The sequence below is a fragment of the Heterocephalus glaber genome, unplaced genomic scaffold, assembly GCF_053883595.1.
Source record: "Heterocephalus glaber isolate CG9 unplaced genomic scaffold, H.glaber_assembly_v1.0 deba00001509, whole genome shotgun sequence".
Taxonomy (NCBI): Eukaryota; Metazoa; Chordata; class Mammalia; order Rodentia; family Bathyergidae; genus Heterocephalus; species Heterocephalus glaber.
The window spans coordinates 45,216,865-45,231,087 of NW_028258325.1; the positions used below are offsets into that span (position 1 = coordinate 45,216,865).

At 41.2% G+C, this 14,223-nt stretch overlaps 1 long non-coding RNA gene across 1 annotated transcript in view; it reads right to left on the reverse strand.

The window, feature by feature from the left end:
• The window catches only part of LOC147825154 (uncharacterized), a 22,184-nt gene extending 7,979 nt beyond the window's left edge, over positions 1 to 14,205 (reverse strand). The window contains exon 1 of the long non-coding RNA XR_015441369.1: positions 14,040 to 14,205. This is a non-coding gene — a long non-coding RNA (uncharacterized LOC147825154). The remainder of the gene's footprint in view (positions 1 to 14,039) is intronic.
• Positions 14,206 to 14,223: the final 18 nt, after the last annotated feature.

Consider the following 14,223-nt stretch of genomic DNA (forward strand, 5'->3'; position numbering starts at 1 on the left):
TATCCTACACTATGATTTTTCTGATAAGTGGGCAAAAAAGAGTGGGGGTGACAGTAACCATAAATAATGCATATGATACATACATCATTTTTTCTCAAATAGCCAATCTCTCCTAAAAAGCCATGTATTGGTTTGAAGGAAAATTTAATCCACACAAATGACTGTATTTTAAAGAACTACTCTATGCACATAATTGGGAAAGTATAATATTGGATTTCTTCAAAAAGACTGAACACAAGTAAGACCTGATTTCATGCAATCATGTCATTGAGAGGGGCTACAAGAATAAACTGGGAGGAAGAAGTAAGACCGCACACACAAACCGGGGAGCTTAGCAGTTAGTAGGTAAAGTGGTGCCCAGACAATAAAATGTTCAAATTGCTAGCTTCAATAAAGACAATTTGATTGCTTTCTGACTACCAGTATTGTCTGACAAGCTCATTGTTTCAGTACTAAAGCTCCAGCAACTTTTCAACCCCACTGAGACCTCTAGTCTATGGGTCTCATCACGTTTTCATTGTCGCTTTCCACTCCTAAGTTCTCTCTTCTCATCTTTCCTGGCATAAGTTCCAAGAAAACCATAATCAGTCCTTGGTATTCAACTCTCTTGCCTCCTCCTACTCTGTGGGCAGAGCTGCAGCCTCTCCCTCTGTAGTCTCTGGGGATGTGATTACAGAGGCAGCTCAGCTGGTGCCTCTTGTCTTAAAACTCCCTGCAATCAAGGTGTTACAAGGGCTGGGAGCTTATCTGTAAGCTCAGCTACAGATGGGCTCAGGGAGGCCCTGCCTGCAAACTCACCCACCTGGCTGGTAGCAGAACTCAGTTCTTAATGGGCTTTTGAACTAGGGGCTTTAGTTCCTCATTGATGAGGGCCTCCCCAGTTCCCTGCCACAGAGGGCTTTCACTGAAACTCTCACAACATGGTACCAGCTTCCATCAGAACAATGCAGGATGTCCAACAAGAGAAGAAGGGAGACACAGTCTCTTTGCAACCTAATCTTGGGAATAAAATCCTGTCACTTTTGCCATATGCTATTTTTGTTAGTCAAACCCACACTCAATCCAGGTGTGGTGGTATGATCCCAGCACTCTGGAGGCTGAGGCAGGAGAATCATCACAAATTCAAGGTCAGCCTGGATTACGTAGTCAATTCAAGGCCAGACTGAACTACATAGCAAGACCTTGTCTCAAAAACCACACTCAAAGGAAGAGGATTACACAAGACCAGGAAATGTGGGCTACTGGGGACCATCTGCAGCTGCATATCATAGTAACCTCAGTAAGGTGACCCCCTATTTAAAATTGCAACATTCCAGCTACAACAGAGCATGCCTGTAAACCCAGCTATTTGTGAGGCTGAGGCAGGAGAATCACAAGTTCAAGGACAGCCTTGAGCTTTACTTTTTGAAACCCTGTTGCAGAAAGAACTGCATTATATTTTCCTTACAAAGAGTACATGCAGTTTATATTGACATGTGTACAAAGCAATCATCCGTTTGTATATTCAGATTGCCAAAAACCTGGTAACCATTCTGAGAAGTAGGAAATGGAATGAAATCAGTCAAAAGAAATGTTTAGGACTCCATAAACCATCCAAATCCTTTACCGGGTTTTATAAGAAAAATGCAGCATTCATGGGAAACTGAGATAAAAGTATTTACTCTTCCAAATATTAATACTAAAACCTGTTTGGTATGACATAAAAATAGAAGGGAGACTATTATTAGACAAAAGGAAGGGAATAAAGGGGAGAGGAGGAGGGTATTGAAAAGGGTAATGGGGAGGAGAGACAAGATCAAAATATGTCCTTGTGGGCCGGGGATTTAGCTCAGTGGTTCCACCACCTGCCTCGCAGACGCAAGGTCCTGAGTTCGAATCCAGGTACCAAAAAATATATATATCCTTGAGGCCTAACATTCTGTAATTAATAGGCACTCATAGTAAAAGGGGAAAAAAACCTGTTTGGGTTAGAGGACAGTGATTAGTCTTTAACTCAAAGACTATGTCTTTAATATTTGTTCCTCCCATAAATTTACAAAAAAAATAATCAGCACTTTCAGATTTCTTGCTTCCTGACCTGTAGACCTATCACCCTGTGATCGGCTATTAACTCAGTCGGATTATGACTTTTTTGACATTTAGATTGTGTAAATTTTTTGAGGTTTAAAAAAACAAAGCCCATGACAGAGGAACCGTGTAATCAAGTAATGGGAAGGAATTTAACTTGTTCATCTATAATGTTATCCCTCCTTTGAATCTCCCCTAATGAAATACAAGTAAATTATTAGTGCAAAATGTGGCCCATAGCCAAGGATTATAAAGGATCAGTTTATCAGGATTAATCAGTATTTGATCTCTTCCTCCCACTTAATTGTTTCGGTCAAATTATAATTTCTTTCTTTTCCATCGACATTGCCTATAAGGTCAACGGCCATACTACCCTGACACACCCGATCTCATCTGAAATTGCCTATGGGGTCTCTTTTCATGATTTTACTTTTCAAAACATGGAAACAAACTTTAGATTTCAGGATAATCAGGGGTGTGGGGAGAAAGGACCCCTTCTCCATTGTTGGTGGGAGTGCAGAATGGTGCAACCACTGTGGAAATCAGTATGGAGATACCTCAAAGAGCTAGGACTGGAAGTCCCATGTGACCCAGCTATTCCCCTGCTAGGTATCTTCCCAAAAGAATTAAAAGAATCATACCACAGTGATATATGGTCACCCATGTTTATAGCAGCACAGTTTGTAATAGCTAAAGGTTGGAAACAGCCCAAGTACCCATCAACTGGAGACTGGATAAAGATGTGGGGTGGGTTTTTTTAATAAAATGGAGTACTACTCAGCCATAAAGAATGAGAAACTAGAGACATTTATAGCTAAATGGATGCATATTGAGGCCATACTCTTAAGTGAAATAAATAGGACACACATGTGTAAATACCAAATAGTTTCTCTAGTGTGAGAAACTGAAAGTGTAAATAAGGTTTAAGATGATTAAAATGAATAATTGATAATTTGAAATAGGAAGAAAAGGTCCAAAGGGGTAGGGGTGGTAGGAGGGGAAGGGGAAAGGAAAGAAGGGAAAGGAAAAATTATGAGAAAAGAAAAAAATGGAAACGAAGTCTATGTAAATAGGGAAGGGTGGAAGGGGTGAAAGGAGCACAGGTAATGGGGAAAAAACAAGAACCAAAATACATCATGTACAGGTACAAGCACCCAATGATAAATGTAAATGTATTGTATACCTAAAATGTACCAATAAAAGAATTTAAGAAAAAATAAAAAGAATATGGCCTCAATGTGCATCTATTTAATTATAAATGTCTCTAGTTTCTCATTCTTTATGGCTGAGTAGTACTCCATTTTAGCTCTAGGGATGGTTCAACATATGCAAATCAATAAATGTAATATATTATATTAATACAGCCAAAGACAAAAACCATATGATCATCTCAATAGATGCAGAAAAAGCGTTCAACAAAATCCAACACACATTCATGATAAAAACCCTACAGAAAATTGGAATAGATGGTCTCTATCTCAATCTGATAGAAGCCATCTATGAAAAACCAACAGCCAATATCACACTAAATGGTCAAAAACTGAAATTCTTCACACCAAAATCAGGAACAAGACAAGGATCTCCACTATCACCACTCCTGTTCAATATAGTTTTGGAAACATTAGCCACAGCAATTAGACAAGAGAAAGAAATAAAAGGAATAAAGATAGGAAAAAAAGAAGTTAAATTGTCATTATTTGCAGATGACATTTTTGTTAGGTTCTTTCCGTGAAGCCAAGCTTCAAAGCTTCCAGATTGAGAAGGAAAAGAAAAAAGCAACATCCCTGATTTTTCTAAAATTTACTGTACTATAAATTTACCTAAATCTATGTGAGCCTGTGATTTATAATCTCAGTAATATCTTTGATGATCTTATATCCTCTAACTTTACTGCACACCTCTTTCTGTCCTAAAATTCCCAAGCATGTTGTACAAGACCGTTTTATTCTATCCACATTTATAATGTAACGTGCTTCAACAGGTTTCCCTTCTTAGAAGAATTTTTATTTTTAAGCAGTTGGTGACCTGTGGATTCACATTTCCTAGAGAAGCCAAGCCCGCATTGCACTTTAGGAGGAAGTGGCGGGCCAGAGTTTGTGCTGGCAGCCTGAGACCACAAGTAGGAGACAGGAGTGGGGACAAGCCAGTAGAGTCTCAGTCGATGAGCACACAGGCAGGTGGCACGTGGGCCTGGGTTGGGGTTAGGGCTGGCGCTGGGGACCTGGTCCTAGATCCGGTGAGTCTGCGTGTAGGTAGGCCACGTACCTCTCTCATAGCACAGCACAGAGGGAGGCTTGTCCCTCTGGTGGCAGGGTTCTTCCTACTCTAGGCCACCCGTCTTCCTCCAGGACCCATGTGAAACCTTACCTTTTGGTTTCTCAAAGTCACCCACGCCATCTGCAAGGCCCACCCGGAGAACACTAGGCTGTGGCAGAGCTAGCCGAGCTTCCGGTGGCATGCTGGAAGTGGACCAGCATCAGGCCAGAAAGATCTCACCTCAAATTTGGAGGCCAGGGTCCTCAGAGAGGAACTCCTGGAAAACTTGCCCTCCAGAAGGTCCAGGAAGCCTGGGAGCTCCTGGTCCTGGCAGAACGGAGACACTTTTTGTGACACTCCACACACACACACACACACACACACACAAACACACACACACACATCAGCAGAAGTCTCCAACTTCCCTGGTAGCCACAGGAACAATGGCACGGTCTCGGATGTCTCTCATCTCATGAGAGTGGGGCAGGGGCCAAGTGACCTGCACTCAGGAGTTATGTTCAGCATAACTCTCAAAAAACCTTCTCAAGATTGTCAAGTGCTTATGTTTTCTTCTTGTTCTATTTAAGAAATAAATGGGGTTTTAACACTATTCATTGTATTAGCATTCCCTGGAATGCCTTTATTGGCATGTGGTAATTGAACCAGATACTATGAGGCTGTGCCAGAATGAATAAGTAACATCAAATCATGCCGTGCATGGTCATCGATTTTGCTTATTCATGCAATATAGAGTTATCATCAAGATTAAAAGGCATTTGAGGGTATGGCGAGACCTTAAAACTGATTGGTTGAGATTCATGAAGGGCATGCCTATTTTTGCATACTAGAGATTTAACTCAGGGCCTACACACTGAGCTAGTACATCCCTAGTCCTTTTTATTTTATTTTTATTTTGAGAGAGGGGCTCTCTAAGTTTCTAAATTGCCCTAGCTGGGTTAAAATTTGCTATCCTCCTGCGTCAGTCTCCCAGAGTACAAGAATTACAGGAATGTGCCACTGTACACGGGTTCACCTATTGTGCAGTACCTAGGCCTCCCTTTCATTTTCATGACTTGACAAGGTGTACCTTCTTAACGATAAAATTCAAACTTTTTTATAGTAAAGAAATTAAGAAAAACCCTCAAGGCCATTACTGGTCCTACTTGGTGGAGCAATAGCTCCCTGATTTGTCAAGGGACAATATTTCTTAAAAAGTTACAGGAAAAATTATAATGCTTGCTGTCTGCCCTCAGCACCTCCCACTTGCACATGGTGTATTCTGATTAGGTTTTCCTAGTCACCAGTCTTTCATATTAGATAATATTACAAAATTATCTTTGGAAACTCTTAGTAAATAATAATGCCATCTTCATCTTGGATCTTGAAAAGAACTAGGTCCTCCTGGGAAAAAAAGAGACTCATCCAGTCTCCATAAGAGCAGGCAAAGCCAGACAGTTTCTCTTACCACATTCATGAAGTTTACATAAGGACACAGTTGTGGAGTAGTTACAGGAAACACTAATGATAACCCTCTTCCTGGATCAGACAAGCATCTCAAAGTTGTTCTTGTATCAACTTTGATTAGTTCAATGTCTTAAATAAAAGGAATGCTCATATCCAACTCTACATGTTACTGCTGTAAAAATAGAAGAAGAGCAATTTATCTATTCAGTCATATTTACTTAACATCTACAATGTGCAACATACAGAGGTAGGCCCTGAGGGAAATATAAGGTTATATGGGACAAGATTCTTGCTTTCAAAGAGCATACATTTCAGTAGGGAGATGATGCAGCATATTTTAAAAAATAAATACACACACACACACACACACACACACACAGTTACACGGATGGGGATATAGCTCAGTGGTACAGCATTTGCCAAGTATGCACAAGGCCCTGCCTGTGTTTGATCTCCAAAACTGCAAAAATCAAAAACAAAAACAGAAATTACATTTACAGATTATCACATTCTGCAAAAGAGAAGGTTTTTAAATTTTGGTTTTGGTTTGGTTTTTTTTAAACATGTCTTACGTTGAATAGATCATAAAGGCACTATATTCAGTAGATTAATACACTCATGACTCCATAGCTGAATGTGCTGTTAGTAGGTGGGGCCTGTCTAGAAAAAGAGGCCACAGGGGTGGGGTGTTGACCTGGAAGGGCATAACTCCCTCCCCAACTCCTCCCTTCTCTCTCTGCTTCGTAGCCACCATAACTTGAGCAGCTTTTCCCTACCCGACCGTTCTACCATCATCCCCCTTCCTGCCTGGGAGTCAGCCGACCATGGACCGAATCCTCTAACACCATAAGCCAAAATAAACCTCTCTTCCTTTAAATTGTGGGTGTATTTTGTCCCAGCAACAAAGAAAATGACTAAGACCAGTATGGGCTGTACTGCAGAAATTTGGCATAAGGGAAAATTTGTTTGACTTTGGTCCAAGACTGATATCACAAAAGAACAATTTGGAACAATGCCTTCAATGAATAGCATCCTCATTTAAACTATGGGTTTTGCTATCAAAAGCATGAGTTTGACAGGTACAAAATCCATTCAAAAGGGGCAAATTCAGGCATAGCAAGCTACAGAGCTAATTTTTCCCCAAAGATTAGCTAAATGGCCACAATGATATGGGCCCACTTTCTATTTTTTATTTCTTCAGAAATAATGACTCAGTGAACTTTGCAGGAGAAACAAAATCACAATGACTTACTTTTGAAAATGAGAAATCAGGGAAAAGAACTTACACCAGATAAACCAAGTTTACTTCCTAAAAAGATCCACTGAATTATAACTGTCATTATTTTTGTATGATGATTGTTGTATAAAACTAATTTATGCAGGAATTAAGAAATATCACAAAGATGCATATTTTCCCAAAACAATTTTAGGTCTATCATCCCAACTTTTAGTGAAATTATGGATTCCTATTAGATATAACTGATATGCATCAGTTCTTTTCGAGGGCCCATTTTAGTCACATGTCTAGTGCCTACATTGCCTGAATATACAGTACTCAGCCAAGCTGAAAGCATGTACAGCATTACAAGGAAAAACATCATAACATTTTAAAAATTAGGAAAAAAATTATAATACATATAATACATATAAGAAATTCAAAAAATATTCACGATATATAAAGCCTACTTGTAAATCAATGACAAATCAATTTTGCAGCATGCCTCCATTTTCTAGGCTGTTTCAAGGTCAATGTTGAAAGAAAACACAAGTTAAAAAGAATTGTGTGAAAGAGTAAAAAGGTCACCTTCCTCAGTCAGGAGAGGGATGGGGAATGGACTGGTTGGTAATCATAGGCTGAAAAAACCATAGGCTCTTTGTGGGCTCCAATTTATTATCTCCACCTCTCAGCCCTCCCTCCATAGACTCTAAATCACTACCCAGCAACAAAAGTTTGGGTTTTACAGTGGAAATAATTTAATGAGTTAGAAAAGGATTAGAGAGAAAAGTGTTTTGTTTATGAACAGGATCCCATTGACACAGTGGTTAAAAAGAACAAACCCCTGGGCTATTTATGCATAATCTCCCACAAAGGGCAGGGCCTTGTACCTTCACATCAGAGTTCTTGTTATGGTGTGTGTGTTTCCAGTTACACAATGGGTATAGGGTTAGGGTTTATTTAGGCTGTAACCTTTAGGGGGCCAAGCTACTTGCTCTATTATTTAAAGAAAATACTACATGTTGGGAGCCTGCAAGTCAAGCCAAGCTTACAGATAGGTATTGCTTTGCAGCAGTTCTCAAAAAAATTTTTAAATTACTGTAATGGTAAATTTTATGAGTCAATTGGGCTAAGCTATGGGGCTCAGTGTTTTGTTCAAACACTAGCCTAAATGTTGCTGTGAATATATTTTTTAGATGTGGTTAACATCTACAATCTGTTGACTTTAAATAAAACATGTTATCCTCAGTAGTGTGGGTGGGTTTCATTGAATTAGTTGAATGTTTTGAGAGCAAAATCTGAAGTTGTCTGGAAAGGAAGGAATTCTTCCTACACTATAATATAAAAATTTTGCTTGGATTTCCAGCCTGCTGGTCTACCCCCCAAAAGTTCAGATTTTCTTGTGTGTCTCCTATTGGTTCTGTTTCTCCAGAAGCCCCTGACTACTGATACAGCTACCATAACTTAGACTATTAGTGGTTGCCCTCAATAACTCTTCTCCTTTTGTTCTCTGTGCTTAAAGACCCTGACATAAAGACTACATTTCCCAATTTGCTTTGCAGTTAGATGTAGCAAAGGGTAAGGGCTAGCCAATAGGATGTAAGCAGAGGTGCTCTGTGATACTTCCTTAAAACATAGCAGTTGTCCCCTTTTTACAGCTAGCCCTCCATCCTCCTACCAGGGATTTAGATGCTAGAGCTCTTACACCTATACTGCGTTATGAGGATAAGTATCACAGGCTAAGAATGACAGAGCACAAAACTGGGAGGAACCTGGATCCCTGATCTTTGTGGGGCTGCTGGATTCGTTCTGAACCATTTTTAATGAAGGACATATTTGTAATTTATGCTAATATTATTTGGGATTTAATGTTATATTTAGTAGACATAATCCTAGTTTGATACAACTGCCAACTTTTAAGTATTAAGGAATTTTATATAAAAATTTAGATTTCTGGCCTGTCCTTTGAAAATTTCAACTATCTTCTAAACTTGGGGTCATGTTTCCCATCATAGCAATGGACTAGAACAGGATAATGACTGCTCAATTCAGTCTAGTCTGGAGCCTTCACTGGATTTATTTTCTTCCTTTAAGTTCCTAGAAGTTAAAGATAAAATCATGTTGTAAAAACAGAAAACAGCAAGTACAAAGGTCCTGAGGTAGAAAGGTCCTGGGAATGGCACACGAGGTGGAGAAAGCCAAGAGATGAGGTCACATAGGGAGGCAGGAATTAAATAGAACTTGCATTTAGAGAGACTTAGGACTTTATCCTAAGTGCAGTTAGAAATCATTAGAGAATTTTAAGCAGGTGTACAAAATTATTTAATCTTGAAAGCTTATTCTGGCCTCTAGTCAGATTATAAATTGGCAAGAGCAGAAATGGGGACACCTATTAGTAGGTTATTTAACAGTGCAACTGAGAAATGCCACCTGGATTGGACAAGGTAGTAAAAGTAGAGATAGAAGTGAGCAGATTTAGGATCTATTTTAGAGGTAGAAACAACAAAACTTGCTGGTGGATTGGATGTAGAGTTTGAAGAAATTCTAGAAATCTTATAGGATTGATGCTTGTTCCCTCTACTAAGATGGGAACTCTGAGGGGAGAAGAGGATTTTATCGAGAGAACTGTTTTGCCCGTGCTTTGTTTGAAATGTCTGGGAAACATCCAGAAAGACACGGCAAGCAAATAGTTGGATGAATGGGCCATTTTAAATTTTCAACCTGCTTTTCTAGGTTGAATCCTAGGAAATTCTATGAGTTAGTTCTGAACTGCCTTTAATGAAGGAAACATTTCAAATTTATGCTACCTGTTTTGGATTTCCCTGGGACCAGCTGAGCTTCTCCAGATCCCATCATTTCAAAGGGCCTATGGGAAGCCCTGGGCTTCATTTCACATACTAGATGTGATTCAAAGAGTTAAGTAGGTCAAACAGGCTTCAAATTGCTATTTGTCTTTAACTTATGCTTTAATTTGTCAAGATCCTTGCTTTAATTTTGAGTGATCTTCAGCTTACTCAGTGTGAGGTTTTTGGTTTCTGCTTTCTCCTCTTTTTATCATTTCTGCCTGCCTGATGTCTTCGCTAACCAGCCTTTACAGACTGTTTAGAGCCAAAAGTAAAATAAAATAAAACTTTATTTTGCCCTTTGACGATTCTGGGAATGCAGGGGATGGTCTCTGAGAGCTCAGGAAATAGGTTTCCCTTTCCCTGTTTCTGAAAAGTCCAGGATAAGAACAGAGAATAAGATAAGCAGCCAGGGTGGAAGGAACGGTTTTAGGTCTGGTAGCCAGGCAGGCCTGGCTAATATGGACATCCAGATTCAAGAGCTATTCTTATGCAACTGCAGGCAGCACTGGGCTTGGGACAGGCCCCCAGGGAGAGGAATAGATAATATCTTTCTGTGTGCTGCATCACTCAAGAGGAAGAATGCAGCAGAGATAATTCCAACATGTCCAGTTATACTGTCCATATTTACTCTGTGTCATCAGAGGTGGGAAGGTTGAAGCATTTAGAGAGGCCTGTAAATAGTTCTTATAGAAATCTGGAGTAGTGAAAGGGCATTCTTTAACAGGTAAGGAAAATGTTCACCATGAATTAATTGGCTGGTTCTTTGTGTTTGAAGTCCATAAATTAGATTTTCAGTAACTAGGGCACCATTAAATTCAACATAAAAAAACCAAGCACAATTCTGCCACTTACTAGCTGTGTGATTTGGGGAAAACTTCTTGACTGAAGTCTCAAATTTCTCATTTGTAAAATTGGAGATAATACAACTTATTTTCTGTGTCAGATAATTCACTACTGTAATATACTATTCTGCCTGGGTCAGAATAAACACTTAATAAAGATTTAATACTATTGTAATAACAATTACCAGAACTGCTGAGAACACTGTGATGTAGATCACCATGGTCAGGCCTAACTTGTCTCCTCTGGCAGATGAGGCAGGGACTGGTGTGGAACAAGGAACAGGCATTTTGTTCACTTCCTCCCACCGACGAGGCAGGGCCCCATGGTAGGAGAACAGGCAAGATGAGGGCATGGTGGAGCAAGACCTGGCTGAGAAGAGGACTGTCTTTCTCCCTGCCCATTCCCCATTCATCAGAAAACCAACAAGTATGCTGTCCTGCAGACCATAGCTACTCTCCTGGCTCCAATTACAGACCATCCCTTTTACCTCCTCCTTCACTTCCCTTATCTCTACCCTTTTCCACCCATCAGGAGTTAGAGCCCCAACTTTGTTTCTCTTTGTTCTTTTGTATCTTTCTTTTTTAACCTTTTCTTAATTTCCCACCAACATTGCTACTCTGTGGACCCTTCAGCCACACAGGCCCCGGCTGTGGCACAGAACTAGATTATCTGCTAGGTGCTGGGAATATGAAGATAAAAGGCATAATCTTACCATCTAGAAGCCTTAAGGCCAACTAAAGAGGTATGCTATAGTTTGGTGTTCCCCAAAGCTCATGTGTTAAAGCCTTGGTCCCAGGCTTAGTACTATTGGGAGGTGACAGAAACATTTAAGAGTTGGAGTTTAACAGGAGGTCTTCTGGTCTTTGGGGACAAGCTGTCAAAGGCAATGGCAGAATCCCAAACCCTTCCTTTTTCTCTTTTTTATTTTCCAGCTATGAGGTGGACAGCTTTGCTATACTACACGCTCCCCACTGTTACATACTTCTTGCTCCCACAGTTCCAAGAGCAACAGGGCCAACTGATCATGGACTAAAACATCCAAAACTGTGAGCCTCAACTTTGAAAATAAACCTTTTCTAAGTTGATTAACTCAGATATTTGTTACAGTAACAGAAAGCCAGCTAACACAAGGCAGGAATAAAAAAATATTAAAATAGGTTTGTGGTATGCCTTGGTGATAGAGCATGTGCTTTATATGCATAAGGTCCTGGGTTTGCTCTCCAACCCTAAGATAAACACATAAATAAATAGAAACATGCAATGCATGCACAGTAGAATTTAAGTCACAAGAGATCTGCTAGGGATTATATTTTTCTCTATTGGCTGGCATCAAAAAGCCAGTAGCCTTGAGAATACTGAGCTTTCCACACCCTTCTGCATAGATCAAGTAACTTCAATTGTTCTTCAAGAAAGACATAGAAAAAACTATGTATGTAATTAGTTTTGTTTTGTTTCGGTACCGGAGATAGAACTCAGGACAACCACTGAGATAAATCCCCGGCCCCTAGTTTTGTTTTTTATTTTTTTTAAGGGAATAGTCACCAGCAAAGAACAGAAAGATAATGGGTATAAGTTCTTTGGGTGATAAAAGCTGGATCCAGTCCTGATCTAGCCCCACTGAGTATAGACCCAGGAAATAGCTCTGGGTAGAAATACAAAGAGCTAATCATTTTGAAATCTGATACCTGAAGCTTAGTTTGCAGAGCCACAGGGCCCTGAGATCAGGGTGAAATTGAATCGGGCAGGAAAAATATACTCTGGCCCAGACTTTGACAGTGTGCTCACCCCACTGTCAGTTACCCATGGGGGATAAGGCTTCCCCTTTGTTTTCTTTACAGCTTCTGCTAAACAGCTTTGCTGCCTTGCCCCTGAGCTAATTCCCACTCAGTAGCCAGTGCCTCAGCATCCTGCCTCTGTCGTCCATGCGTCTTCTCCACTAGAATTTGGCCAGGAGCCCTTCCTATAAGAAAGTTCTGGAGTGCAGGCAGCTAACCCTGGAAAATAAGTCAAACACCTCCCTGAATTCAAGGACACATGGCCAGTTTTGCCACAGCTGCCCTGCTGCCTCAGTCTTTAGATGGAGCCGGTCCTTTCACGTCTATCTTAAGCAAGGCAAACCCTGTATGTATAAAGGAGAGGTGGCTAAAGGACTAAAGGCCAAAGGCTAAAGGCTAAAGGAGGTGACAGCTGGACATCCGGCTGTTCTATTATTAGGGCATTGTGAGGGCTCAAACACTGGCACTTGAAGTGTGAACCAGGAGGCACAATAGTTGCACCCAAACTGTGTAGGAGTTACCCTGGTTACCTACACAATATCAGAAGCATGCATAGGGTGTAGCATGAAGAAGGAAGTGATGAATTGTGTAAGGGGAGGTGTTGGAGAGAGGCTTCCTGAACAGGTTTTCCAAGTTGGAGTACTATACATGGAGAGAATGGAGGAAAGGAATTACAGACAGGAAGAAGCAACCCACAACAGCTTTACTAACATGTGACACAGCATGGTATTCCCGTGAACTCAAAGTAGGTTTGCCCACTGTACCACAGGCTGTGCTGGGGGATTAATTTCTTGTTCTCCTTAGCTTTTTATGGTATTAAATATATACAAATGTATGCAGACATATATACAAATGTATGTAAGGTTCTTATAATAGTGTCTGGTACATGGTTAGCACTGTCCTTTTTTTAATTAGGGGCTGAATCTCTCGTCATGCTTCTGGTAACTAAGTGGCTCTGGTTTTCTTTTTATAAGGTGTAAACGTCTTCTCGAGCCAAATCAACCATCTTCTCCTGGGTTCTAGTTTTGCCCACCTCACTCCCCCCCCCTTAATTTCAAAAGCCAAACATTTTTTTAAAAAGTCAAGCCAAAGTGCAACACAAATCCAGGACACCCAAAACAGGCATTCCAGGACAAGGGCAATGTCAGCTAAGGCGGTTTTGGTATTTACAGGTAAACAATATCATATAAGGTTTGAAAATTTCCCCGTTATCTTCGAATCCGATTCTAGAGCACTTTTTTTTTTTTGGTCTCTTAATAGCATTGTGACCCCTTAAGAACATTCTTCGCAGTGGTCGTGGCGGCGCACTGAGAATCGGTGAGGGAGTGCGGGACCCGGTAGCGTGTGCAGTTCCTACAGGCAAATGCCACGTTAACTAACGGCGCGGGAACTCATCTGACATCTGGAAAGGCTAAGAGTAGGGAAGCACCGGACTGGGCATTAGGCCCGAAGGCCCAGAAGGGGCTTACGGAAGAGCCCTGCAGTCCTGGGACTGTGGTGGTGGGGGTCGGGGGGGGGTCGGGGGGGGCCGGGGCGGGAGGGATGCTGGGAGGGGAAGGGCGCGCAGAGTACCTGCCGGAGCGCCGAGCCCAGGGGGCGGAGCACATGAGCCGCACCTTAACCTGCTCCTGGACGTCATGACGCCGCGGAGAACGCTGACCAATAGGAGGCCGTGAGGGCCAGGGGGCGGGGCTAGGAGTTAGGGCTGGGCCCGCTGAAGCGCTGTGAGAGTCCTGCGGCCGCAACGAGTGGGGAC